We start from the raw sequence: 26,416 nt of genomic DNA, 5'->3' as shown, positions 1-26,416 counted from the left end.
GCAGCTACCATCGGGCAGGAGGTACAGAAGCCTGAAGTCCCACACCACCAGGTTCAGGAACAGCTACTTCCCTTCAACCATTCGGTTCTTGAACCAACCAGCAAAACTCTAATCACTGCAGTTTAGCAACACTATGATCACTCTAATCACTTTGCACTAAAATGGAGGTTGTTCTTTTTGTTCTAATTATGTTTTTTTCTTGTAAAAATGGTGTATAATTTAAGTTTAATTTATGTTTTTCTTGTGAATGCTTCTTATCTGATGCTATGTGCCTGTGATGCTGCTGCAAGTAAGTTTTTCATTGTACTTGTGCATTTGACAATAAACTCGACTGTGACTTTGAAATATTTCATCATCTGTCCAAATATTGCATCTCAATGTGATATGTCTGTTAACAGTGAAGTATCCTGTGAATCGTGGTGTATCATTGTTTTGCAAAATTAAAGGAACTCTGTAAACACCTCAGATGAAAGATTATTGACCTAAAATGTTAACTCTGTTTCTCTTTCCATGGATGCTGGCTGATCTGCTAAATGTTTCCACCACTTTTGGTTTCCATTTCAGATTTCCAGCATTTGCAGCCCTTTGCTTTTTGATTCCTTTGAATCTTGCTTATGACTCCTGATTTTGCAACCTTTAGCTGGACTTCCAGCTGTGAGTGAGTGTTGATGATTCACAGTGCATGTGCATGTGGACAGCACAAGTAATGCTGAGGTAATAATTGTGTCAAGAGGACAATATGCAAGCTGTTACATGTATGCTAAGATCGTCAACGTGTAAGTGGTACAGTACAATTTTGTTGCTTCTTTCCACAGTGAAAAAGATGGCTCCTTCCCCTAAGTAAGTCTTACCTTCCTTGCCTTCAAGAGGTTTATCCATCTCAGCACCAATGTCTTTCCTGCCCATCAGAATTTCCCGGGCAGACAATCCCACGTAGGGATTCAACAGGAAGCTGCAAGATAATAAGCTGACCATGATAATTTACAAGAGTCAGCATTGTGGCTTCACATGCACTTCCACTGCAAACAGACCAAAAGAAATAAGAGCAGATTTAGGCCATTCGGCCCACCGAGTCTGCTCCATCATTCAATCATGGCTGATTTATTTTTTCAACCCCATTCTCCCACCTTCTCCCTGTAACCCTTAATCCCCTTACCAATCAACCTCTGCTTTAAATACACCAACAAATTCCACAGATTAACCACCCTCCTCCTCATCTCAGTTCGAAAGGGACGTTCCTTTATTCTGAGGCTGTGCCCTCGGATCCTAGAGTCTCCAACTGATGGAAACATCCTCTCCACATCCACTCTATCCAGGTCTTTCAGTATTCGAGAGTTCCACCAGCAGAATGCCTCATGGGGAAGTCCAGGCCCATACAGGCCCCCTCCTCTGTCGTCCACCTATCACCGCTCTGCTTTTCCCTCCTATATATTGGGCTTCCCCTTTTCCTATCTTCAGTCCTGAAGAAGGGTCCTGACCTGAAACATTGACCGCCTGCTTTTCTCCACGGATGCTGCCTGGCCTGCTGAGTTCCTCCAGCATCAGAGCGTTTTTCACCTTCAACGTGCCTTGGGAATTGTCCTGAGTTCTGGCGAAATTAATAGTGAAGGTCTTAAAAGTTAATGGCACAGCAACTGATGCACGCTGACTAGAATAACTCTCCAGAAATCTGCTGATCTAAATTCCGAGAAACTACGCATAACACAATGCATGGGATGTCGGCAAAAGCACCTGACAAAAATATTAAATCCATGATCGTGCTTTTAGGTGGGACTGAAATTTTTAAATGAAGATATCAAAAGACCAGAAAAAATTAATAGACATTTTAATTATCTTATTGTGAAATATGGAATGATGATTATCTACATTTTGTTGAATAATATTCATGAGTGTGAGCTGATTGTTGTGAAGCTGAGACAACTGACCATGTGCACTAAGTAGTGCCTAATTTTGCACTGAAGCTGGAAACAACTCTTGATTTGCATAGTTGTTCAGCTAAGTATCAGTTGGGCATCCTGTTGGAGTACTAGATGGCTTCAGGGTTTGTTTGTAGTCTAAAAGAAAAGGGCATGTGCAATTGAATTTCTAAGTTGAGAAATTGAGAGAGAATTAAAATTCCCTAAAGATATCTGATAACATGAATCCAGACTAAGACTGTTACATAACAGCACCGAGCATTTATCTTTTAACTGTGTAAATGTAATTCCCACAAAAGCTATGAAATATTTTAAGTTATGTTTCACTCTGAAATTTCAAGGAATAAGTGAAAGAAACCTTTTACATCTGCCAGGCATAGTTGTGGCTCTGAGCCAAGGCATGGATCTGCCACAGTATAACCTTCCCACCTGCAACCTGACCCCATATTCTATACAACATCTGTTTCATGTCAAATATGATTCACTTAATGTACAGAACACTGGAATACATTATACACCAAATTCAAAGCTATTAATTGTATATGGAAATTAGTTAAATAAGTTGTTTTTAGTTTTCCCTGCTTCCTGAATTGCTGTTTGCAATATTTAGCAATATAAATGCAGAGGAAGTTTGGGTAAGAAATTGGAATTTGTAGTGCTATGTTCTTCAGTGCTGAGTGTCAATTTTCTTGCAATTTTCCTTCTGAATACCAGGCGCACATTTTAGCACCACTTACATGACTTTGCAAGTTGAATACTGTGATCCAGAATACAATGCATGCTCATACAGCAAGGTTGCAGAATAGATAGTTGGTGCCACCAAGCTCACAAATGACTTCTTTAACACTTTCCCTGTCAGATAACTTTGCACCCATGTAGCTACCACAGCCTGTGAATCAAGCACAGGAATTTAGGAGTGAGATGGATTCCAGTTTTACTCATCTGCACTGTTTAAAGGGCTCTTCAATTATCTAGGTGATCATGGGTACTGATTAGGAGATTATGACATTTATTAGAATTGTGCTGAGATAAGGTTTGTAAGGAAGTTAATATGGTGGAAGTGTGAAGGAGTCCTTTCTGTCTAAGAAATGGGAGCCATTGTTCCATTCCACCGAGCCACCGGTGTAACCTGAAGAAGGAGAGAGGCTGAGAACAAAGATACCTTGGCAGAAGAGACAAAGAGAAGGGGCAGAGTCTTTTCCAGGGTTGTCCTATCATCCAAGAGTTTCCAGTGAGCAGAGATTTTACGTAGACCTGTCAGAGCAGGGTAAGTGTCCAGATGCAAAGATTATCCAAAGGGATGGTTGCTGAGATTTGCTGTTGCTGCAGGCGGAACTTCAGCCATAAAGCCATAGCTGGACCACTGACAGTGGCCCTCATTGTCTTCTCCTCTGGTTCATTTCTGGACTGAAGGAGAAAACAATGAGGGCTGCAGCAGACATCTGCCACCTCCACGTCTGCTGTATTTGGGAGATGAGGGAGGTTCTCGGCTCAAGGTGAGGGGTATTTTCCTTGGGTAGAGAGCAGTAGGCAATTCATGGCACAACTCTGCAAGGCTTCCCGTGATGTAGTGAGCGACTGACTATCTGCAACATGCCACTCAATGCTTCACACAGAAAATCCAACTCCCATGCAGTGTCTTATAAGGAAGAAGGGTGGGTGGCATGGTTGGGGAATAGGTCGGTGGGTTTTAGGACATCTTCAGAAATGGTGGTGGATAGAAGTGATCACCAAGGAATAATAATGAAGGAAGAACCTACCTGGAAAATTCTCAGTTGTCAAGTAAAGTTGGGCTCCTTTTGAGTAATGCCAAAGCAGGTTTTAAGGTCTACAGTATAATTCTGCGTGACGGATGTTAAGTAAGCACTACACTCCATTTGACATCATCATCTGCGTACTCTGTAACCTCGATGAATATGCATGTCAAAGGATTAGGTGAACCGTAACTAATTTAAGGAAATATGTTACCAGAGCATTATATATCTGATTGCTTTTAGCTAAATAACTGCTTGAGAAAATTCCACTGAGTGGTACTGAAAAGGATTGTGTTTTTGGTAGAATGTCTGGAAGACTCTTCAGAATACAATTATTGTAATGTATGAGTGATTACATAACAATATGAAAGATATGTTTGGATTTTTTTATTCACGGCCCATCTTAAGCAATCTTACATGGTTCAAACATGCATTATTATGTTTTAATTCTTTGAAAAAAAATTCTTACAGAACTAAGTAAAATCCCTAAACATTTTGCTAGATAAAAATCATTTCAAACATTCAAGGGTTAACAATTAGATGCAAGATAAATCACTTCCACTTTCCACCCCTGAGATATTTAAGGCTGTTTCAACTTATCTCTCTATATATTGTAAGAATTCAGAATAGGAGAGACTTGAGCTCATGATGTGGTCGTTTGAGGTCAATTGTTAAGAGAGATTACAGTCAGCAAAGGAAATTACTTTTTCTCATGGCAAGTGATAGAATCAGCAGAGTAGACTTAAATTCTTCTGTGTAACAAATGAATAAATAACTGATAATACAGAAAACTGTTTGCAGGTCATAGTTATGATTCAGTCTCTTTTGGTTTCTACCCAATCACAGAAATTCTGTTGTTCTCTCTATCAGCTCCTTCTCTGCAACTTAAAACATGATGGGTTCTATTTTTCCTGGTTCTGATGAAGCATTGACTCGGTTGTTCTCTCCACAGCTGCTGTCTGACCTGCTGAATATTTTCAGCATTTTCTGTTTTCTACTATGGCACAATAGCACCACTAATGGAGCTGCTCGAGTGACCATGATTCAATTGTGAACTCCTGCACTGTCAGTGTGGAGGTTGTCCATGTCCTCCCCCTGACTATTTAGGTTTCCTCCAGGTTCTCTGGTTTCCTCCCAGATCCCAAAGATGAGTGGGTTGGTAGTTTAATTGGCCATTGAGAATCGTTTCCAGTCTGTAAGTGAGTGGTAGAATCTGATAAGATTGGATAAGATTTCTTTATTAGTCACGTGTACATCGAAACACACAATGAAATGAATCTTTTGCGTAGAGTGTTCTGGGGGCAGCCCGCAAGTGTCGTCACGCCTCCGGTGCCAACATGGCATTCCTGACCCGTACATCTTTGGAATTTGGGAGGAAACCAGAGCATCCGGAGGAAACCCACACAGACACGGGGAGAACATACAAACTCCTTACAGACAGCAGCAGGAATTGAACCCAGGTCGCTGGCGCTGTAATAGCGTTACGCTAACCGTTACACCACCGTGCCCGCCCACAAAATAAGGTAATGTTTCTTTATTAGTCACGTGTACGTCGAAACACACAGTGAAATGCATCTTTTGTGTAGAGTGTTCTGGGGGCAGCCTGCAAGTGTCGCCACGCTTCCAGCGTCAACATGGCATGCCCACAACTTCCTAACCCGTATGCCTTTGGAATGTGGGAGGAAGCCGGAGCATCCGGAGGAAACCCATGCAGTCACGGGGAGAACATACAAACTCCTCACAGACAGCAGCCGGAATTGAATCCGGGTCGCTGACACTGTAATAGCGTTATGCTAACCACTAATCTGAGGGGAGCTGAAGGGAAATTGGAATAAAGAATAAAGGGGGATTAGTATAAAAAGGTGTTTGATGGTTCCTGCAGACTCAAAGGGCCTGCTTCCACCTTCTCTGATTCTCTGACTTTATCATTGTATGTTTGAGTTATTTGACAGTGGATTCTCATATCCCTTAAAGAATTGCATTTTGTTGAATTAAGAATTTGGTGATCCCTTGAGTTTTGCTAGTGTTTTTACATGTACTTCAGCATTAATTGGAAGTCATTCATGTTTTGGTTAAAAAAGAAAATAAGTATTTTAAATTTCAGCATTTCTTTCTGAGGACACAATCAGTCCATCTTAAACCAATGGAATGGACATGATTCATGCTGAAGTCTGCAATATATTTATGTTTCAAATCATCTGCAACGTAACATTCACCACAGAGTTCTTCCTATATGTTGTTCATAGACTTCTTAAAACTGACTACAGCAGTTGTCAGCAGGTATATCTTGCTCGTAATTCAAAAATCCTGTGGAAGAAGAAGAGCTTTGAGAGGATGTCGTATACAATGACAATGTAATTATGCACTGATGTTCCTAATAATTTGTCTTCAAATGGAGACTTAACTTAGAAATTCCCACAAGTTACTCCAAAAGATAATAATACATTCCTTGATTCATATGTTTTATGTTACAGGCTGTGTGCTCCCTTATATCTTAACATTTAATTCAGATGCATTTCCAGCTTCTCAAAACGTACATATTACATTGCATTTGTTTGATACCAGCAGATTTCTATCCTTTGTTGTTGTTTGAGACTGGGTCAGAGCCAGCCATGTGCAGAATTAGGTTTCTTAAGCAACAATATATAAAACATCTCAAACTGACAAAAAAATGTCATGGCATAAGAACTCAATTGAACACGCACTAGAGAATGGCAGCTGTAATAGATTGTTGTATGAACTGTATCCATTATTTCATGCAAGCACCAAGCAGTGACAGCCACATGACTTGCTCCAGCAACCACTATTATTACTGCAGCGGCATACAAATGATTTGCAGGCAGCGGCTGAAGGCACATGATATCATTGTTGCAAGTTAGCTGTACGGTTTCAAGAATGGTTCTTCGCGACAGGATTTGATTCTGGCGATGGTATGAGAACAGTGTTAACATGATCCTTCATTTATCGTCTTCCAAAACGTGCGACCATCATTAGGTGGCATTTTAAATGTTTCACTTGCTTAACACTTCATTCAGTGTACTCAGATAAATGTTGTTTGTCCATCAATGAAGTCTGATACATGGACTCAGCCTTGAAACTCTTGACAAATTTCCTTTAAAATTAGACGTTAAGTAACATATTAAATAATAATTGTGTTCTGTGACAATAGTACAATTCTACTAAATACAGAGTTAATTTCAGGTCCTCAGAATTTGTCTGCAGTCATATTGTATACACTAAAAACATGATTCTTATGGTCTAAGAGATATCAGACAATCAATGTCTAGTACAATTATAGCATGAAATGAATTTCGACTGAAAAGAGTTCATAACAAGTTCTGATCGGAAGTCCATTGGTCTTGTGATCCTCCTATTGATTTCAAAATGAACTATAATATTTTTTTCATATCTCTCCTCAATTCAACCACTGGAATCATTGTTCAGGCTATTGGTTTCCAAACACTTTTTCAGTGGTATTTTTGCCATCATAGGACTTTCAAAGTGATATTTGTTTGTGTAATTAAATTACCCAATATTCCTTGCCCAAGCCAAATTCTCATGTCACACCATCATAACCAAGAAGCTTAGACATATAAACAAGATTCCCACAATCATTGTCATGCCCTGGTAAAAGATAAAATATACCACAGTACAATGGAAAATTAATACAGGGTATGACTTTGGTCAATGCTGCTGAAAAGAAAAATGAATTTGCCCTAAAATATATTAAATTAACAATGCCCAGCTATTGTTTAAGGTGTACAAATGGCCCTTCTATTGTCTGCCAAGTGTAAAATTAAAGATCAGAAAAGTAGAATTTCTTCTTTAAGCTTAAATAGAATATTATACCCAATATGTGGTTGAAATTGCTCTGGTTAGGATATACATTTTCTTAAGCTTTTTCTAAAACTTATTTGTATGCTCACAAACATGGAACCTTCCATGAACCAATAGAATCAGGCAGTAGAACAGACAATGATCATTTCCTCATCTTCCATTCCTTTAAGAGGTATTCTTTGACACTTCTGGTAGAACTGTCCTAGAGACATCTATTAATACAGCAGAAAATTATTTTACCAACAAAATTTTGAAAAATAATAAATATTTCACCTTCCACCAGTGAATAACCTGATTTGAAATAATTAAAAATGACAAAAAGTACACTGAAACATATAAAATTTTCATTTATAGACAACAGTCAGTTTGTTAGCACATTAAATAAACGGAAACATGCCCGTGAGTGGCAGTATGCCTTTAAAAATGAGAGCAGTTTGAAATGCATTCCCAAACAAGTGCGATCAGTGGAATCTCACATTTTCTACATGGGGTCATGGCCAGTTTTACGAGTAGGCCCTGTGTGAGATGAATTGATTTATGAACCAACATAAAATATTGTGGAAAATTTGAACTTGACTCTGCTGAAGAGAATAAAATACAAAGAATATGTTTCAAGTGTTTGTTAAAACTATCAAGAGTGATTTCAACCAATTGAGTACCGCATGTTGCCTTGGGAATGGAATGATCAATCCCTCTAGTCATCCATTTCAAGACCAAAAACACAGATGACCTTATCACCTGGTACAAAAGTAACCATCATCATGGAAACACAAGAGAGACTACAGATACCGGAAATCTGGAGCAACACATGAAATGCTGGAGGAACTCAACGGGTCAGGCAGCATCTATGGAGGGAAACGGACAGTCGACGTTTTGGGCTGAGGCGCTTCATCTGGACAAGGAAGATAGCCAGTATAAAGAGTCAGGGGAAAGGGGTGGAGCAGAACTGGCAGGTGTGATGGGTAGATCCAGGTGAGGGGTAGGAGATAGGCAGGTGAGGGAGAGAGAGAGTGGGAATATTGTCCAACGTCCACTGTCCTCTCCTATCAGATTCCTTCTTCTTCGGCCCTTTGTCATTTCCACCTATCACCTCCCAGCTTTTTACATCATTTCCACTCTAAGGACCAGTTAGCTTAACAACTGTAATAAAGAACAGAAAATGCTGGAAAAACTCAGGTCAAGCGGCATTCGTAGAAAGACAAACAGTCAATGTTTTAGGTCTGTGATCCTTCTCCAGAATTGGGAAAGAGAGAGGTAGGGGTTAGCTTTCAGGAGGAGTGAAGGTGGGGAGGGATATGTAGAACAAAAGGAATGTCTGCGATCGGCCGCTGAATTTGTACGTTCTCCCCGTGTGTTTGCATGGTGCTCCGGTTTCCTCCCACATTCCAAAGATGTACAGGTTAGGAGTTGTGGGCATGGTATGTTGGCACCGGAAGCGTGGCGATACTTGTGAGCTGCCCCCAGAACACTCTATGCAAAAAGACACATTTCACTGTGTGTTTCGATGTACATGTGACTAATAAAGATATCTTATCTTATCTTATGTACCGAGCTACAGTGAAAAACTTGTCTTGCAGACCATTCATTCAGATCAATTCATTATACAGTGCATTGAGGTAGTACAAGGGAAAACAATACAGAATGCAGAGTAAGGTGTTACTGTTACAGGGAAAGTGCAGTGCAGTGCAGGTGGACAATAAAGTGCAAGGTCATAACAAGGTAGATTGTGTGGTTAAGAGTCCATCTTATCGTACCAGGGAACTGTTCATTCAGCACATTCTCAGTAACGCAAAAAGGCGCATTTCACTGTGTGTTTCGATGTACATGTGACTAATAAATAAATATCTTTTAAAAAATTCTTATCTGAAGTGGCTAAGTGACAGCATTTACTGGCACATTAAGCTTCTTGGTCTGTGTAATGTGTGGCAGGCCAGACTTATACCTGTAGGATAAGAAAAACTGAGGCAATATGATATCAAAACAGAAAATGGAAAATACTGGGCAAACTCAGGCAGCATCTGTGGGGGGTAGGGGGGTGGGGAGAAACAGCTAACATTTCAAGTGAGGGACCCTTCAACAGACCTGAGAAAGAGAGAAACAAGTTACTCTAGGGAGCAGCAAAAGTGGGAGATGGCAATGGGTAGAATTAAGAGAATTTCTCTGTGTCAGGTGGGATCAGATTAAGATGCCATGGCTGTGTTTGTTGCTATTGAAGTTCAGGCCTAATGGGATACGCCCGTACTAAATTATGAGGGGCATAAACAGGGTGGAGGGTAGGAAACATTGCCATTGCAAAGGTGTCTAAAACTAAAGTCCTCGGTTTAAAGAAGAGTTAAGTCATCAGAGAGGATCTAAGAGAGAAATTTTTCACCCAAAGGATGGTTGGAATCTGGAATGCACTCCCTGTGTGGGTGGTGGAGTTGGGTAATCTCACAACATTTAAGAAGTATCTAGGCAATACATTTGATCACCAAGGCATTGAAGGCTACAGACCAAGTGCTGGTGAATAAGGCCTTGCACCTTATTGTCTAGCTACAATTTCTCTGTAACTGAAACACTTTATTCTGCATTCTGTTATTGTTTTCCTTTGTACTACCTCAATGCACAGTTGTAATGAAAAGATCTGTATGAACGGTATGCAAGACAAGTTTTTCACTGTACATGTGACAATAATAAACCAATTTATTTATCAATTTACTTAGATATGGTGCATCAAAGGGCCTGTTTCTGCAGTATGTGACTCTAGGAATAATCTTTGTGTCCATGACCTACTTTATACAGAAGTATGTTGGCTCTCATACGTACTTTGTCTGAGTATGTAAATTGAATGACGCTCATTCAAATTTTCTCTTTCGCTTGTTCTTTCAATAACTTCCCCACGACAGATGCTCAACAAACAAGTCCATTGCATGAATTATTTCCCTTTCAAACTTTGTTTACTTATTTTCAATTTTCCATACTAAAAGGATGGCTCCAGTATTAGTAAAGCTGTGGAAGATTTTGGTCATGGCATCTGAAATTCCCTCCTCGACTTCATTTAATGCACTGGGGTCATCCCATCAGGTCTTTGCATTTGTTGTTTTTGGTACGCTTATTTCTTTCTTTAAAACACTTTATTTATAGAACAAGGTAACAGGCCCTTCTGGCCCAACGAGCCCTCACCACCCAATTACACCCCTGTTAACCTACTCACCCGTACGTCTTTGGAATGTGGGAAGAAACAGGAGCACCCGGAGGAAACCCACACAGTCATAGGGAGAACGTACAGACTCCTTACAGACAGCGGTGGGAATTGAACCCCGATCGCTGGCACTGTAATAGCGTTACGCTAACCGCTATGCTACTGTGCCGCCCATTTTCTCACTTTTGGCCATATCATTGTCTTCTGCTATGAGGGCTGATATAATGGAATTATTCAGCAAATCTGCCATTTCTTCAGAGTGTGCTTAATTTGCCCCTGGATCCTGAAGGACTAAACATTGATTATTGGAAAAGCCATTGATAAATTGAATTTATTTTGGGACTTCCCCCTGGAAATTCTCTTTCAAGTACTCTCTGGTCCAACCATGTAGACACCATAGCCAAGAAATCTCACCAGCGCCTTGACTTTCTCAGGAGGCTAAAGAAATTTGGCAAATCCCCGTTGACCCTTACCAATTTTTATCGATTCATCATAGAAAGCATCCTATCCAGATGCATCACAGCTTGGTATGGCAACTGCTCTGCCTGTGACCACATGAAACTGCAGAGAGTTCTGGACACAGCTCAGCACATCACGGAAACCAGCCTCCCCTCCATGGACTCTGTCTACACTTCTCGCTGCCTCGATAAAGCAGCCAACATAATCAAAGACACCACCCACCTGGGCATTCTCTCTTCTCTCCCCTCCCATCGGGCAGAAGATACAAAAGCCTGAAAGCACATACCACCAGACTCAAGGACAGCTTCTATCCCACTGTTGAAACACAATTGAACGGTTCCCTAGTGCGATTAGATGGACTCTTGACCTCACAATCTACCTCATTATGGCCTTGCACCTTATGGTCTACCTGCACTACACTTTCTCTGTAGTTGTGACACTTTATTCTGCATTCTGTTATTGTTTTACTTTGTACTACCTCAATGCACTGTGTAATGAATTGATCTGTATGAACAGTATGCAAGACAAGTTTTTCACTGTACCTCGGTACATGTGACAATAATAGACCAATTCCAGTTCCAATTTCAATTCCAATTCTTTCATCCTATATGAAATGACGTAGACAGATACTAAGAATATACCCCCAATGTGGATCACCTAGGTGCAGAAGCTATGGAAATGCAGTCTTGTGTCAGGGGTTAGAATATATGTCCTTTATGTAGCCTGGGTAAGATTTGTCCATGAAAGAGATGAAAAAAATGTGCAAACTTAAGAGATCTAAGTAATGTTAGTCACTTCTGTGATAATTCATTTCCCTATTTGTGATTAAGACTAGCATGGCAGAAACTGGAAAACGGATCGAGATTTAATGTGCTCAAAGCCCGTTTCAGGAATGAATGAGTTTATCAGCAACACAGGTTGCGGCAGAGATCAGCCTCTGCATCCCACTCCCTGCAGTCCATCACACCAATGGTAACTGAGACTGTCAGTGATTTGAGATGGACTTGCAGGCTGTAAGATGTCTAAGGATTTTAAAGAGCTTTTTATGTCTTTTATCGGTCTTATTTCATGTTTTTGTATTTGGTTTTACTGCTGGTTTTTGACCTTTCAGGGACCGCTGTGAAGCTGTTCTTCTTAGACAGTCTGTCAGGATTGAGAATGACTTGCCTCCACTCTGGTTCTGCTGGTTCTGAGCTGAATGATAAGGTCAATGGAGGAGGTACAGACTCTTCCACCGATGTGGCAGGAGGTGCTTGGCAGGAGAGAGCAGGCTATTTGTGCGGTGGTTAGCTCCTGTCACCATTTATACAGAGCTTCTGTGTGCTCCCAATGCATGGATTTGAGGTTCTGAATGACATCCTAAATGCTCCATCTCCATTTTGAGCCGCTGTAGAGTCAGAGAACGGTTACACTACATTTAGCACATCCTGCCCGTGCTGACCCACTCACTGGATCCACCCACTTGCCCTTTATCCTTGTGAATGGTTCTTCGTTATGCAGTTACCCAGTTCCCTCTTGAAGGCCACAGTGGAACCTATCTCCACCATACCTGGAGACAGTCTTTCCCGACTCCAAGCACATGATGGATAAAAACTGCTTTTAGATAAAAAACTATCTTTAAAATGCTTATATAACTCTTAGATCTCTTCTGCAACTTCTTGTGTCTGACCCATCCCACAAAGGGAACAGCCTCTCACCATCCATTCCATCCAGGCCTTCCATTATTTTATTTATTTCTATCAGATCTTCCCTCAGCTTTCCCTTCTCTAATGAAAACAGTTCTAGCCTCTTTCATCTATCCTTATAAATGTAATCATTCACCCCAGGTACTATTGGCATTAATTTTTTTCTGAATTCTAATACCTTCAAATCTTTCCTAAAATGTTGTAACCAGAATTGAACAAAATATTCCAGGTGGACTAGTGTTTTACAAAGGTTCAGCTAGACTACCCTGCTTTAATACTCTTTGCCTTGAATGATAAAAACCAAAATGTCCTGTTAACCACATCTGCAGAATCTCTTGTGTCTTGTTAACCACTTTCTCAACCTGCCCTGCCACTTTTAATGATTTGTACTCACATACCCCAAAATCCCTCTGCTCCAGCACACCTGCATTAAGGAGGTGGTGGAGAGCCACCTTCTTGACTTGCTGGTGAAGGTACCCCTAGAGTGCTACTAGCTTGGGAGATCAAAGATCTTGACCCACTGGCAAATTGTGTGTGTGTGTGTGTGTGTGTGTGTGTGTGTGTGTGTGTGTGTGTGTGTGTGTGTGTGTGTGTGTGTGTGTGTGTGTGTGTGTGTGTGTGTGTGTGTGTGTGTGTGAGTGAGTGAGTGAGTGAGTGAGTGAGTGAATGTGGTTGAATACCCATATAATTGCTGCCCCAGTCTTCCTGATTGGTAAAGGTCATGAATTTCCTGGGTGTTGAAGAAATTGCGGTGATTTGTTGCCATGGATTTTATAAATGGTATTGCTCCACTTCAACAAAAAGTAAGTCCTTTCTTCTAAGTCTGAAAGTGGACTTACAAACGACATATTTTGTAAAACCAGACAAATATCATAAGTACACAGTGCCAAGTCCAGTGGTGAAGTATGAGTTTATCATTGTTCGTGATGTGGAACATTAGTCATTCATGACTTTTCTGATGGTGATCCAGTCAGCCCCTCTTGTAGAAAATCACCGTACAACTTTAATTTATCACTGGAATGACTTTACGTGGTATTGAGATGTACCAATGGTGCTTGGTGTGTATTTGGTGTGGCATTGACTGTAAATCTGATATATATGGTTTTATTTGATAGTGATAAAAGCACCAATACTTTGTATTTGCCATTTTGCAATTTGTTGCAATTCTGGAAAAAAGTGGATTTTTTGTAAGGTATGAAATGCAATTTTCCTGGATGTGACTGAATTAGCCACATTTAAGATTCACCCTTAGACTTTGAAGGGCTAAGCAGCATGTTTAGGCTGTTCCATGTTGAGGCCAAGTAGATCTTAATTTGGTATACTAAATGGTGTAACAATGGTTATAGCCAGCAACGAATGCAACAGCAAACTAATGTAACCATAGTAATAGGATAGAGATTTGGAGAGAGTAGGCTGAACCTCTCTGAAGATGTATTCCAAGTGGGCTTTTTGTTATCGGATGTCACACTGAGTCTCTCCAGCTCCAAATAATTTATTTTAGATTGTCACAAATTCTCAGCATTGAGATTATATGCAAGCAGGTGTCGAAAATCTGAGGGCATGGGATTGAGGTTAGGGGTTGAAGATTTCAAGGGGATTTGAGGAAGAATTTTTTCACCCAGAGAGTGGTTGAAGTCTGCATTGGACTGCCTGAAGAAGAGGAGGAAACAGGTAATGTCACAACATTTAAGGAGTATTTAGATGAGAACTTGAAATGCAATGGGATGGAAGGTTTCAAGCAGAATGCTGGAAAATAGGATTAGTATAGTAGGTATTTAATGGCTGACAGGGACACAATGGGCTGAAGGGCCTGCTTCTGGGCTGTGTTAATCTATGTCCCGACTGTGTTATTATGTGTTATCATGTAGTTATAATACAGAACTACAGTTCCCAGTAGGCAATGCAAGGAGGTCACATGGGGGGAACAGGCAGTGGCTGTAAAAAGAGAGGGAAAGCAAGCCAGTCTGTTGTTGTTTAATAAAATGTTCAGATGTTAAACCCACGCGAAGTTTGTCTCTTGATGAAGAACAAACATAACACCAACGATTCTAAAGAAAATGAATGCTGTAAGAACGTTTTTCAGGAAAATGTACCAGACATGAGATTGAAACCCAAATGTTAGCTTCATGTAGCAGCACTTTAATCTTTGACACAAATACCTAAACTAAATTTCCAGCGCATGGTGGTAGAATTGTAGATCAAGCTGGCACTGAAGCAGTCTGAGGGAATACCAGTATCAGAATCAGATTTATTATCACTGACTTAGATGACGTGAAATTTGTTGTTTTGCAGCAGCAATACAGTGCAAAGACATACAAATCTATAAATTAGGCACGGTAGTGTAGTGGTTAGCGTAACGCTATTACTGTGCCAGAGACCCGGGTTCAATTCTCGCCGCTGTCTGTAAGGAGTTTGTACATTCTCCCTGTGTCTGCATGGGTTTCCTCTGGGTGCTCTGGTTACCTCCCACATTCCAAAGACGTACGGGTTAAGAAGTTGTGGGCATGCTATGTTGGCACCAGAAGCGTGGCGACACTTGTGGGCTGCCCCCAGAGCACTCTACGCAAAAGATGTATTTCACTGTGTGTTTTGATGTACATGTGACTAATAAAGATCTCTTAAATCTTAAATAAATAGTGCAAAAAATGAATAATGAAGTAGTGTTCATGGGTTCATGGACCGTTCAGAAATCTGATGGCGGAGGGGAAGAAGCTGCTCCTGAATTGTTGAGTGTGGTTCTTCAGGCTCCTGTACCTCCTCCCCGATGGTAGTACTGAGAAGAAGGCATGTCCCGGATGGTGAGGGTCCTTGATGACAGATGCCGCCTTCTTGAGGCACCGCCTCTTGAAGATGTCCTCAATGATGGGGAGGGTTGTGCCCATGATGGAGCTGGCTGAGTCTACAACACTCTACAGCCTCTTGCGATCCTGTGTATTGGAGCTTCTATACCAGGCGGTGATGCAACCAGTCAGAATGCTCTCTACTGTACACCTATAGAAATTTCTAAGAGTCTTTGGTGACATACCGAATCTCCTCAAACTCAAACTCTGCCACACTGTCAGAGGTGTTACTCTTCAGTTCATCAGTTATAAACCAAGGCTTATCTGCCTGTCCAATGATTCAGGGTCCAATGAAGTGACGCGAAGGAATGAATCACAAAACAAAACAAGACGGAGGTTGGAAATCTGAAATAGAAAGAGAAAATGCACAAAATATTCAGCAAGTCAGGCAGCATCTGTGGAGAAAGAAACATAGTTAGTGCTTCAAATCGCAGATCTTTCATAAGAATTGCTGTTCTGATGATAGGTCATTCACCTGATGCGTTACTTCTGTTTCTGCGTCTGTCCTATCGATAATTTCCATCAGTTTCTCTTTTTATGTGAAGGAGAGCTCTCATTGCAGTTTGTGAGCTTTTCTTGTGCAGAAGTGACTACCATGTTCACAACAAACGAACAGTACACTCTACTTCATTCGAGGAAACGTCCTCAAGAAATTAGTCAGATTTCTAATACAGTGCTACGTACGTATAAGTTACTTTCTTCTAATGCATCACTTCACGAAACCCATGCACACAAATTCTTTAGCAAAGCGGTAATGGAAACATGATGAAAGCAACACAAGCATGGAATTCTGAGGCTTATTATAAGGATACAATTATCAAAACGTGAATGGAACTGATTATGGCAAAACAAATATGCAATTTTTCATAATGTTCTCATAAACCCAACTAAATGTGACCCTCAGGTTTATTTGAATCTTGATAAGTGGCTTATCTACATTTTATGCTTACTGAAGTTGTAGAGAAAAGGGAAACATTTTACAATATTGCTTTTAAATATACTTTTTTTGTACATATTAATGAACTCGATGGCCAGGGTACTAAATATTTCCCTGCAAGATTGAGGTATCAAAAAAAACCGAGCATCAGAGTGAAATGATGTTGTAAGCTCAGTATATTTATGTTCCTTACTACATCCAAATGATAATTAATGTTTGAACTTACTAGTTAGATCTGTGTGGTCTCATGTCTGAGGTTCTAGTTGGCTGTTTTCCATAATGGCAATATCTGATTATATCAGATGGTCCATTAGTGTGTGAAAAAAATCAAAATTATCTCTTGTGCATTCAATCTTCCACTGGGACAGACAGCCCTGCAATAGAAATAAAAAAGAGACTCATAGGAATTTACTTCCTGAGCACCCACCAGTAGCCTTCAATCCCATCACCACAAGCAGTACATCAGTCTTAAATTGCTTCCTCAGTCTTCCTTGGACCTCCTACACTCTTAGTCCCTTGCCTTATCCCATGTTTCATTTTTTCTTCCTTTCCACTGGAATCCTCTCACGTGTAGACCTTGATCATTGGTTGTCACTCCTCGACTCTACCATACATATGCTTTGTCTCTTGCTCCTAAGTCTCTTCTACCCACCTTACAAGAAATATTATAGGAAATCTACCAGTAGATAGAGCAATAGAGTCATAGAGCAATACAGTACGGATACAGGCCCTTCAGCCCGAGTCCATGCCAACCAATTAGATACAAAGGAAAAGAAAGGACCTTTCACAACCTCAGTTTGTTTGATGTGTTTTACAGCCATGAAATACTTCTGAGGTACAGTTAATGTCATAAAGTAGGAAAATGCAGAACTAATATGAGCACAGCAAGGTCCCACAAACACCAACAAGTTTTACTAATTTCATTTAGTAACTGATGTTGGTTGAAGTCCAGACATTGGTCAGTTCACGGTATAGTACCTTATTACATAAACCGTTCATATATTCTTCTCGAGAGGAATGCTATCATCTAAAATATCAGATAGAATAGAGAAAAGGAGTTAATGTTTCAGGTCAATCAGCCTTCTGAACCCGAGGTGAGAGAAATCAAGTGTGTTTTAAGTTGAAAAGAGGGGGAGGGTTGGAGAGAACGAAGGAAATGTCTCTGATAGAATGGACACCAACGTTCTCCAGGTGGCACAATGCTTTTGGAGCCATCTATTTAGTAAATGAATCGAGGCAGTAAGAATAAAAAAAAACAATAGCACATGCTGGAACTGGGAGTTGCTGGAAATCTGAAATGAAAGGGAACGTTGAAAATATTAAATAGATCCAACAGTATCTGTGAAGAGATAACACTGGGTTAAGATGAATGACCTTAGATCAGAGATGACCAGTGTCTTGACACAAAAACTGGTTATCTGAAATTGTTTCTTTTCTTGTTTGAGCCAGAAATGACCAATTCTGCTCTAAAGTCATCTCCCTTACCTTTGTCTCCCTTCCTGCAGCGTGCTGCCTGATTCATCCTTATGTCTTGAGTTCCAGCCACCTCCACTGTGGATTCACTCCGTTCTCTCGCAAGTAGCTTCAGCAAGGAGCGATTAGATCAGTTTTGGTTCCTCCAGGCAGTGGGGCTGGGAAGGGGAGAGATTTGGTTGTAATGTGTAATCCAACCCCGCCCTACTGCATTACACAGACCAGTTACAAAGAACAGACCAAGAGTTGAACCTCGGGCAATATTAATTGACGGGGATCAGTTTAAATGGACTTAAGTGTACTCACTGAGCCATCAGGGGAATCTTCCTGTAATTCCAACATCACTTCTCGTGTCTCTTCCTAATTACAGCTAATCATATTCAACGGCTTATTTTTTATCTTAGTGATGAGAGGATTATAGAACATAGATATAGAACATAGAACAGTACAGCACAGAACGGGCCCTTCAGCCTACAAAGTTGTGCCGACGTAGCTAATCCCTCCTACCTACAGAATGCCCATATCCCTCTATTTTCCTCTCATTCATGTGCCCATCCAAGCCCCTCTTAAAAGCCCCCAATGAATTTGCCTCCACCACCCTATCAGGCAACGCATTCCAGGCATCCACCACTCTCTCAGTAAAAAACGTCCCCCTCACGTCTGTTCTGAACCTACCCCCTCTCATCTTAAAATGCATGCCCTCTGGTATTGGATCGCACAATAATGGGAAAAAGATATTGCTTGTCCACCCTATCTATGCCCCTCATAATTTTATACACTGGTTAACATAGAACATAGAACACCACAGCACAGTATAGGCCCTTCGGCCCACAATGTTGTGCCAATATTTTATCCTGCTCTAAAATCTATCTAACCACATCACCCCCCCCCCATTTCTCCATCATTCAGATAAGATAAGATTTCATTATTAGTCACATGTACATCGAAACACACAGTGAAATGCATCTTTTGCATTGAGTGTTCTGGGGGCAGCCCGCAAGTGTCGCCACGTTTCCAGCGCCAACATAGCATGCCCACAACTTCCTAACCCGTATGTCTTTGGAATGTGGGAGGAAACCGGAGCACCCGGAGGAAACCTACGCAGACACGGGGAGAACGTACAAACTCGTTACAGACAGTGGCCGGAATTGAACCCGGGTCACCGGCGCTGTAAAGCGTTATGCTAACCTATCTAGAGTCTCTTAAATGTCCCTAATGTATCTGCCCCCACAACCTCTGCCGGCAGTGCGTTCCACGCACCCATCACTCTCTGTGTAAAAAACTTACCCCTGACATCCCCCTTATACCTTCCTCCAATCACCTTAAAATTATGTCCACTCGTTATGTCCACTGTTATTATGTCCACTGGTTGTTTGAAGTTATGAAATTATGTCCACTAGTTGTTTGAAGAAAAATCCAAACATGCAGGATTTTTCAGATGGAACTTGAATTGTACCTCACCATTCCTGAACAAAGTGTGAGGTGTCATGGAATGTTTTTCTGCACTGCTTCCAGACCCTGGCTCTGATTCTTCATTTACCTCTTTCCATTATCACCTCATTTCAGCATGGGGTGGCCTCCTGGTGTAAAAGAGGGCCCCTTGCCCCTCTCCTCTTCTACCAGGATTTTGAAGCTTGAATCACTGTACTCTTGCCCTGCTGAATATCCAAATCTGCCAAATGATTGCAAAACTTCGTGACAGCAATCTGGAATGCTTTGTGGTCAGGTGCCTTTTAAGACCCTAAGCCAACACCCCACTTAGTTCAAGATCAGTTACACAGCTAATATAGAATATAGGGAAAATAAAGGCTACACATACATACCCACCTGTAATATGTTCTGAGCCCAAGATGGCGCTGGGTCCTCCTCCTTCTTCATCGAAGGGAAGAATCAGGTGATCTGCGGGTGACGTAAGCGCGGCAACCTAGGCGCGGCCCGGCGCCCAGTAACAACGTCTGCACTGCAGAGATAATTGTGGCACATTTATGGCACATTGTGATTGGATCAGAAAACAACTGTGGCGAAATGCAATGGGTTGAGGGATGGGGGATCTGTAATCGGATATAACCGTGCAGCCAAAACTAACATGATTGATTATGTTAATTGGGCTAGGAAGGGTCTATAAAAAAGGGCTGTGAGCTGTGTCTGGGGGTAATCAGCGACTAGCTCTCTGACCGTCACAGCTTTTGTTCGCAAATAAAGGCTTAATTTCTTGAAGAATCTTCTGCATCTCCTGGTTATTCTCGAACTTTGGCAATCCACGACACTATGCAGTATTTGTTTGCTAACAAGTGATTACTGCATAGTAATTTGGGTAACACAGTGACACAGCAAGTCGTGCTGTTGCCTCACAGCTCCAGTGACCCGGGTTCGATCCTGACCTCAGGTATGGAGTGTGCACATTTCCCCAAGTGACTGTATGGGCTTCCCCCTGCTGTTCTGGTTTCCTTATGCATCCCAAAAATGTATTGGTCATTAGATTAATTGGCTAATCTAAATTATCCTGAGTGTAAGTGGGTGGCAGAAGAATTGAGGCTAGTTGAACACCTGAGAAAGAACCGACTACAGGAGTACATGTGTGTTAATTGGATTGCTCTGAGAACTAGCATAGATGCAGTGGGCCTCGTGGCTTCCTGCTGTGGTATATTGGGTCATCTATCATTCTATGGTTCCATGTCCCCTTTGACCCTCACCAATTTTTATTGATGCACCATAGGAAGCATCCTATCCAGATGCATCACGGCTTGGTATGGCAACTGCTCTGCCCGTGACCGCAAGAAACTACAAAGAGTTGTGGACACAGCTCAGTGCATCACGGAAACCAGCCTCCCCTTCATGGACTCTGTCTACACTTCTCACCACCTTGGTAAAGCAGCCAACATAATCAAAGACCCCACCCACCCTGGACATTCTCTCTTCTCCCCCCTCCCATTGGGGAGAAGGTACAAAAGCCTGAAAGCACGTACCACCAGGCTCAAGGACAGCTTCTATCCGACTGTTATAAGGCTATTGACTGGTTCCCTAGTACGATATGATAAGATCAGATAAGATTTCTTTATTTGTCACATGTACATTGAAACACACAGTGAAATGCATCTTTTGTGTAGAGTGTTCTGGGGGCAGCCCGCAAGGGTTGCCACGCTTCCAGCGTCAACATAGCATGCCCACAACTTCCTAACCTGTACGTCTTTGGAATGTGGGAGGAAACCAGAGCACCCGGAGGAAACCTCTGCAGACACGGGGAGAACGTACAAACTCCTTACAGACATCGGCCGGAATTGAACCTGGGTCTCTGGCGCTGTAATAGCGTTATGCTACAATCTCCCTCGTTACAGCCTTGCACCTTATTGTCTGCCTGCACTGCACTTTCTCTGTAACTGTAACACTTTATTCTCCATTCTGTTATTGCTTTACCTTGTACTACCTCAATGCATTTTGTAATGAATTGATCTGTATGAACAGTATGCAAGACAAGTTTTTCACTGTACCTCAGTACATGTGACAGTAATGAACCAATTTAACAATTTATAAGAAAATCTGAAAATAGTATGCCTTATCCTAAAATATGGACATGCTGTTGCACAAGGAATGCAATAAAGTAATCAGCAAAAGGACAATAGTAGCTCCAGCTGAAACTGGTGTGGGATCACCAATTAGCACAAATTCAACACATATGTTTAGGCAGAAGAATTTCTTGTCAAAGAGTTTTGAGGGTTTAAATTTATAAGACATTAAAGGCAATGCCACTAATGTAAAAGGTTTCTGCAATACTGTGTTTTACAGCAAGGGATAAGTGTCAATGTGATGGTAAATCAAGGTGAGCCTGAAAACTGTATTTGGCACAATTTTAAACTCCACTCCACAGCTTTGGGCAAAAGCAGGATTGAAATCTTTTTCACATAGCTCCTCAATCTACTTAACAAAAAGGGTTATCAGTTTCTGAATGTCCAGATTGTCAGTGATCAGGTGCAAAAAAACACATTGCCAGATTTACTGAAAGTTGCTATGAAACCTTCAAATGCAAGAGTTCTGCCCTATTTGATCTCTTCTAGAAAGATAGACATATAGGGTAGATGGCTTGAGAGAGACAGAGCTTGATCTCTACCGACATAAAAAATAAATGATCTCACTGAGAGTTGTAGGAGTTGCAAAAAAGGAGTGCCACAAGAAGACACATGCCTTTCAATGTGGTTTAAGACACCATCAGTTTAATCACAGTTATGCAGTGTGTGAGATCTATGGATACTAAGTTAAATCTTCATAAAAGTTCTTTGCGTAGTTTAATTTATAAGCAAACAACTCTTTTTTGTTCAGGATTCTGGCTTGCAAAGGGATAAGTAATCTTCCTTAGAAAGCTTTTGTCCTTCAGGTTTGGATCTTCCAAAGGATTCTTCACCTTTCTCTCAAGAACATTCCAGTAGCCACAGTAAACTCAGTACCCCATTTTGATATTTTGTGAATGACAAGCTGTTACAAGTTGGTTCAAAACTGATACTTAAGACCTTTAGTTGCTGACAGAATATATGTTAATGCTTCAGGCTAATGACAGTTTTTAAGGAACTCAACCCACAAAGAAACATTATTTTATAATGGTTAAATATTTGCTTAACATTCCCAGCTGTCGATGCAGGAAGTGGATTCATAAAACTTGCAGAAAGTGCACCTTAAGTCAATACACTAAGTCTATCATTATGCTGCCATGGTGATTAAGGTAATTATTAATAATCTGGCCATGAGGATAAAGGCAAATAAAAGCCAACAAGGAAACTATTATTTCAGCACCTCCACAGACTACTTTCCATATTCATTGATTCCCAATTAACTATGAGCATTCTTTTGATATAACAAATTAGTAAGAGATTTTGTTGGGCATTTTAATCATATAAGTAGACAAAATGTATCATGATCAAGTATCTGCCATACAGTACTCAAAATGACAACTACCAGGCACACATTAAGGAGTATTAAGGGAGCTGTTTGAGTGCATTCTCAAATGCATTTTCATGTCTACTCTATGTCAAAACAATTAACTAAATGAAGAATATGTACAGGATTTTATGGAAGAGACTTTCCATTATCCAGATCTGCCTTATATCCAGTCAAAACAAAATGCTAATGTAGTTTCTAAGTAGTTTGAATTAACCATGTTTCTGTTAAACATTGGCCAGAAAATTTGGCTGCGTCGCACCACTGTGTGGATATAATGGCGTTGAGCCAGTTCAGGGTGGTGACCATTGTGAATGCACACATTTACTGTACATTGCATTGTCCCTGCATCTAGCTTGTCACACACTTTAAGAATGTTATGAATTTTGATAAGATCTCCTCTCATCCTTCTAAAATCTAGAAAATACAGTCCTGGTTTATTCAATCCCTCCTCATGCAGCTAATACACCCTTCTAGTGAACCTTTGCTACATTCCTGGGTAAGGAGATCAAAACTGTACACAATACTCCATGACAATTTCACCAAGGCCCTTTACAATGGCAATCAGACTTCCTTATTCTTCTAACCAATGCCTCTTTTAATAAAACCGAGCAAACCATTTTCCCTCCTAATGATTTGCTACATGCTGCTAGTTTGCCTTTGGTGACCTGTGTACCTTTGAGCATCAAAACTGCCCACTCTTTCACTGCTTAACAAACAGTCTGCTTTTCCGTTATGTTTGCCATGGTGAATGACCTCAGATTTTTCCACATTAGATTCCATCTGCCATTAGCTTCCCTGTGTACCCTTGGAGCCCCTTTGCATCTTCATCTGTACAATGCCTCCTAGCTTAGCATCGGCAAACTGTGAAATCTGACGTTGTGTCCCCTCAGCCAAATTATTGACGTAGATCACAAATAGCTGGAGCGCAAGCATCTACGCTTCTGGTACCCCATTAGTCACAGCCAGCCCATCCTGGGAAGTATCCTTTTATTCCAGCTCTTCGCTTTCCATCCATTAACCAATTCTCAATCCAAATCAGGGCGAGGATCATTTGGCCAGCGGTCCACTTGTCAAGTTTTTGTACCCTGGAACAGAAGATATTTGCAACATCTCCCATTTTACCATGAAAGACAGGTCACTGAGATCCACCATCTCAAAAGAGTTAAGCACACTGAATTTTCCCTTGGCAGAAGGTAGCATGTGGACTGGCTAGGAAGCACCCTGAAGAATCTACCTGAAGCCATGAAGATTGTCGACAACCCCATGGTTCAGTGTGCGACGCTACTTGCGGGAGAAACGTGCCAACTTGGAGATGTACGGTAACCAAAAGGAATTCTGCTCCCTCCATGTTCAGCTGCCGTAAGATCATACAGAGAAAGTCAACGCCCAACGTTGAGCCAGTAGTCACGATGCCTTCATTCTGCAGCATCTGCATCTGAGTCACCAGGCCAAACCAAAGGGAGACACGAGACACTCCCTGGGTGACATGGGCTCTGCCAAACCAAAGGGTGTCCACTCAGTGACATGGGCTCGCTATTGAGGGAATGGCACTTGACTCTGCTTTGAAGCACACATGCATGCACGCGCGCACACACACACAGACACACACACACTCAAACACACACGCACACGCGCACACACACAGACACACACACACACACTCAAACACACACGCACGCGTGCACACACAGACACACACACACACACTCAAAGACACATGAACACGCACACACACAACAGCAAATACCATCTTGCCCCCTACAAATTGATAGAGCAGACCTATGGCAGGCTTTAGACAATAATGTGATTTTACAACTTGCTTCAGAGCACTCATCATGATCTAATATATGCCAACTACTGTGATATGCTCAAGCTATACGATTGGTTATAAAGTGAACGGCTGCAGAGAAGGAGGAGGGAAGGGAGGAGAAGCAGAAACCAGAATCAGAGGGAGAGGAGGAGGTAAGGATGTCCATGAATAACTCAGCTGACCATGATATCGTAATCCCAATTCTCCCTTCATCAAGAGTCGATGCCTTGCTGTAGAGTGAGTGAATTTAATGTCAAAAGAGAAAGGGAAAGATTATGAAAGGGTGGATTCAGATAGAGAAAAAAAGAAATGGAAAATAGTTAGTTTAATGACATTTTAAGTTAGTTAATTTTCATTGCCATCATGCATGGTCAATAAATTTGAGTTACCATCTTATTTAAAGAATCTCTCCCAGTTAATCAAAGATTTATTGAACATGCCTAAATGTTGAGTTAGTTAGTATCTACTGCGCAAATATCTCATCATCTGCCAGAAATGTCACCTTAGCAAAGCTAATAGCAAAGTGGTAGAAGTTGGAAAGCAACTTTTGGATTTTTGAATTTAGTTACACTCTAGTCCAAGGTGTTGGTCATTTTTGCCCTTACATGTTCAACCATCCAGGTTGTTATTGTGACAACAAATTGCGGACTACAGAACTGCGATGTATTTCATTAAGCAATTTGAATGGACTTGTAAAATTATGAATCAGAACTATACAGGCTAATTTTGCCCACCATCTTAATTGAAACAAATATAAGATTTCTTTATTAGTCACATGTACATCGAAACACACAGTGAAATGCATCTTTTGTGTAGAGTATTCTGGGGGCAGCCCGCAAGTGTCACAACGCTTCCGGCGCCAACATAGCATGCCCACAACTTCCTAACCTGTACGTCTTTGGAATGTGGGGGGAAACTGAAGCACCCAAAGGAAACCCATGCAGTCATGGGGAGAACGTACAAACTCCTTACAGGCAGTGGTGGGAATTGAACCCGGGTTGTTGGCGCTGTAGTAGCATTACGCTAACCGCTATGCTATTTGTACAGCATCTGGCGCCAACATAGAATGCCCACAACTTCCTGACCCGTGCGTCTTTGGACTGTGGGAGGAAACCAGAGCACCCGAAGGAAACCCAAGCAGTTATGGGGAGAATGTACAAACTCCTTACAGACAGCGGCCGGAATTGAACCCGGGTTGTTGGCGTTGTAATAGTGTTACGCTAACCGCTGTGCTATTTGTACAGATTTAAACAAATGTTTTCAGTAAAAGACCCCTATTTTTCTGGGAAATTGGAGTGTTAAAGTTATAAGTGGTTAAAACAAGGCTGTATCTTCTTCCAATGTATCATCAAAAGTCACAGACATAGCAGCAGAAAAACATGGAAAATCTTGTGAAGAAGATTCCCATTACATCCACGCATTTAGTCACAAGCAACTGATATCAGGGAGGTGTACTTCGTCTGCCATAACTCCTTGCTTTCCACCAATATTACCACTATTCCTTGCGATCAGCAGGAATGTTCAATGCCCCACAGAGCAATGACTCTTTTGCAGGTGGAGAAGCCATCAAAAGACTTCAATCCTGATTGATTTTA

At 41.3% G+C, this 26,416-nt stretch overlaps 1 long non-coding RNA gene across 1 annotated transcript in view; it reads right to left on the bottom strand.

Annotated features, from left to right (window-relative positions):
* Positions 1-15,068: 15,068 nt before the first annotated feature.
* Positions 15,069-26,416, bottom strand: part of LOC127570942 (uncharacterized) — a 29,720-nt gene continuing 18,372 nt past the window's right edge. Inside the window, exons 5-8 of the long non-coding RNA XR_007956428.1 lie at positions 19,910-20,042; positions 18,095-18,240; positions 16,836-16,983; positions 15,069-16,017 (exon numbers count right to left, since the gene is read on the bottom strand). This is a non-coding gene — a long non-coding RNA (uncharacterized LOC127570942). The remainder of the gene's footprint in view (positions 16,018-16,835; positions 16,984-18,094; positions 18,241-19,909; positions 20,043-26,416) is intronic.

The sequence above is a fragment of the Pristis pectinata genome, chromosome 5, assembly GCF_009764475.1.
Source record: "Pristis pectinata isolate sPriPec2 chromosome 5, sPriPec2.1.pri, whole genome shotgun sequence".
Taxonomy (NCBI): domain Eukaryota; kingdom Metazoa; phylum Chordata; class Chondrichthyes; order Rhinopristiformes; family Pristidae; genus Pristis; species Pristis pectinata.
Note: the sequence above shows the minus strand (reverse complement) of the source record. Positions and strands in the feature narration are given on the sequence as shown.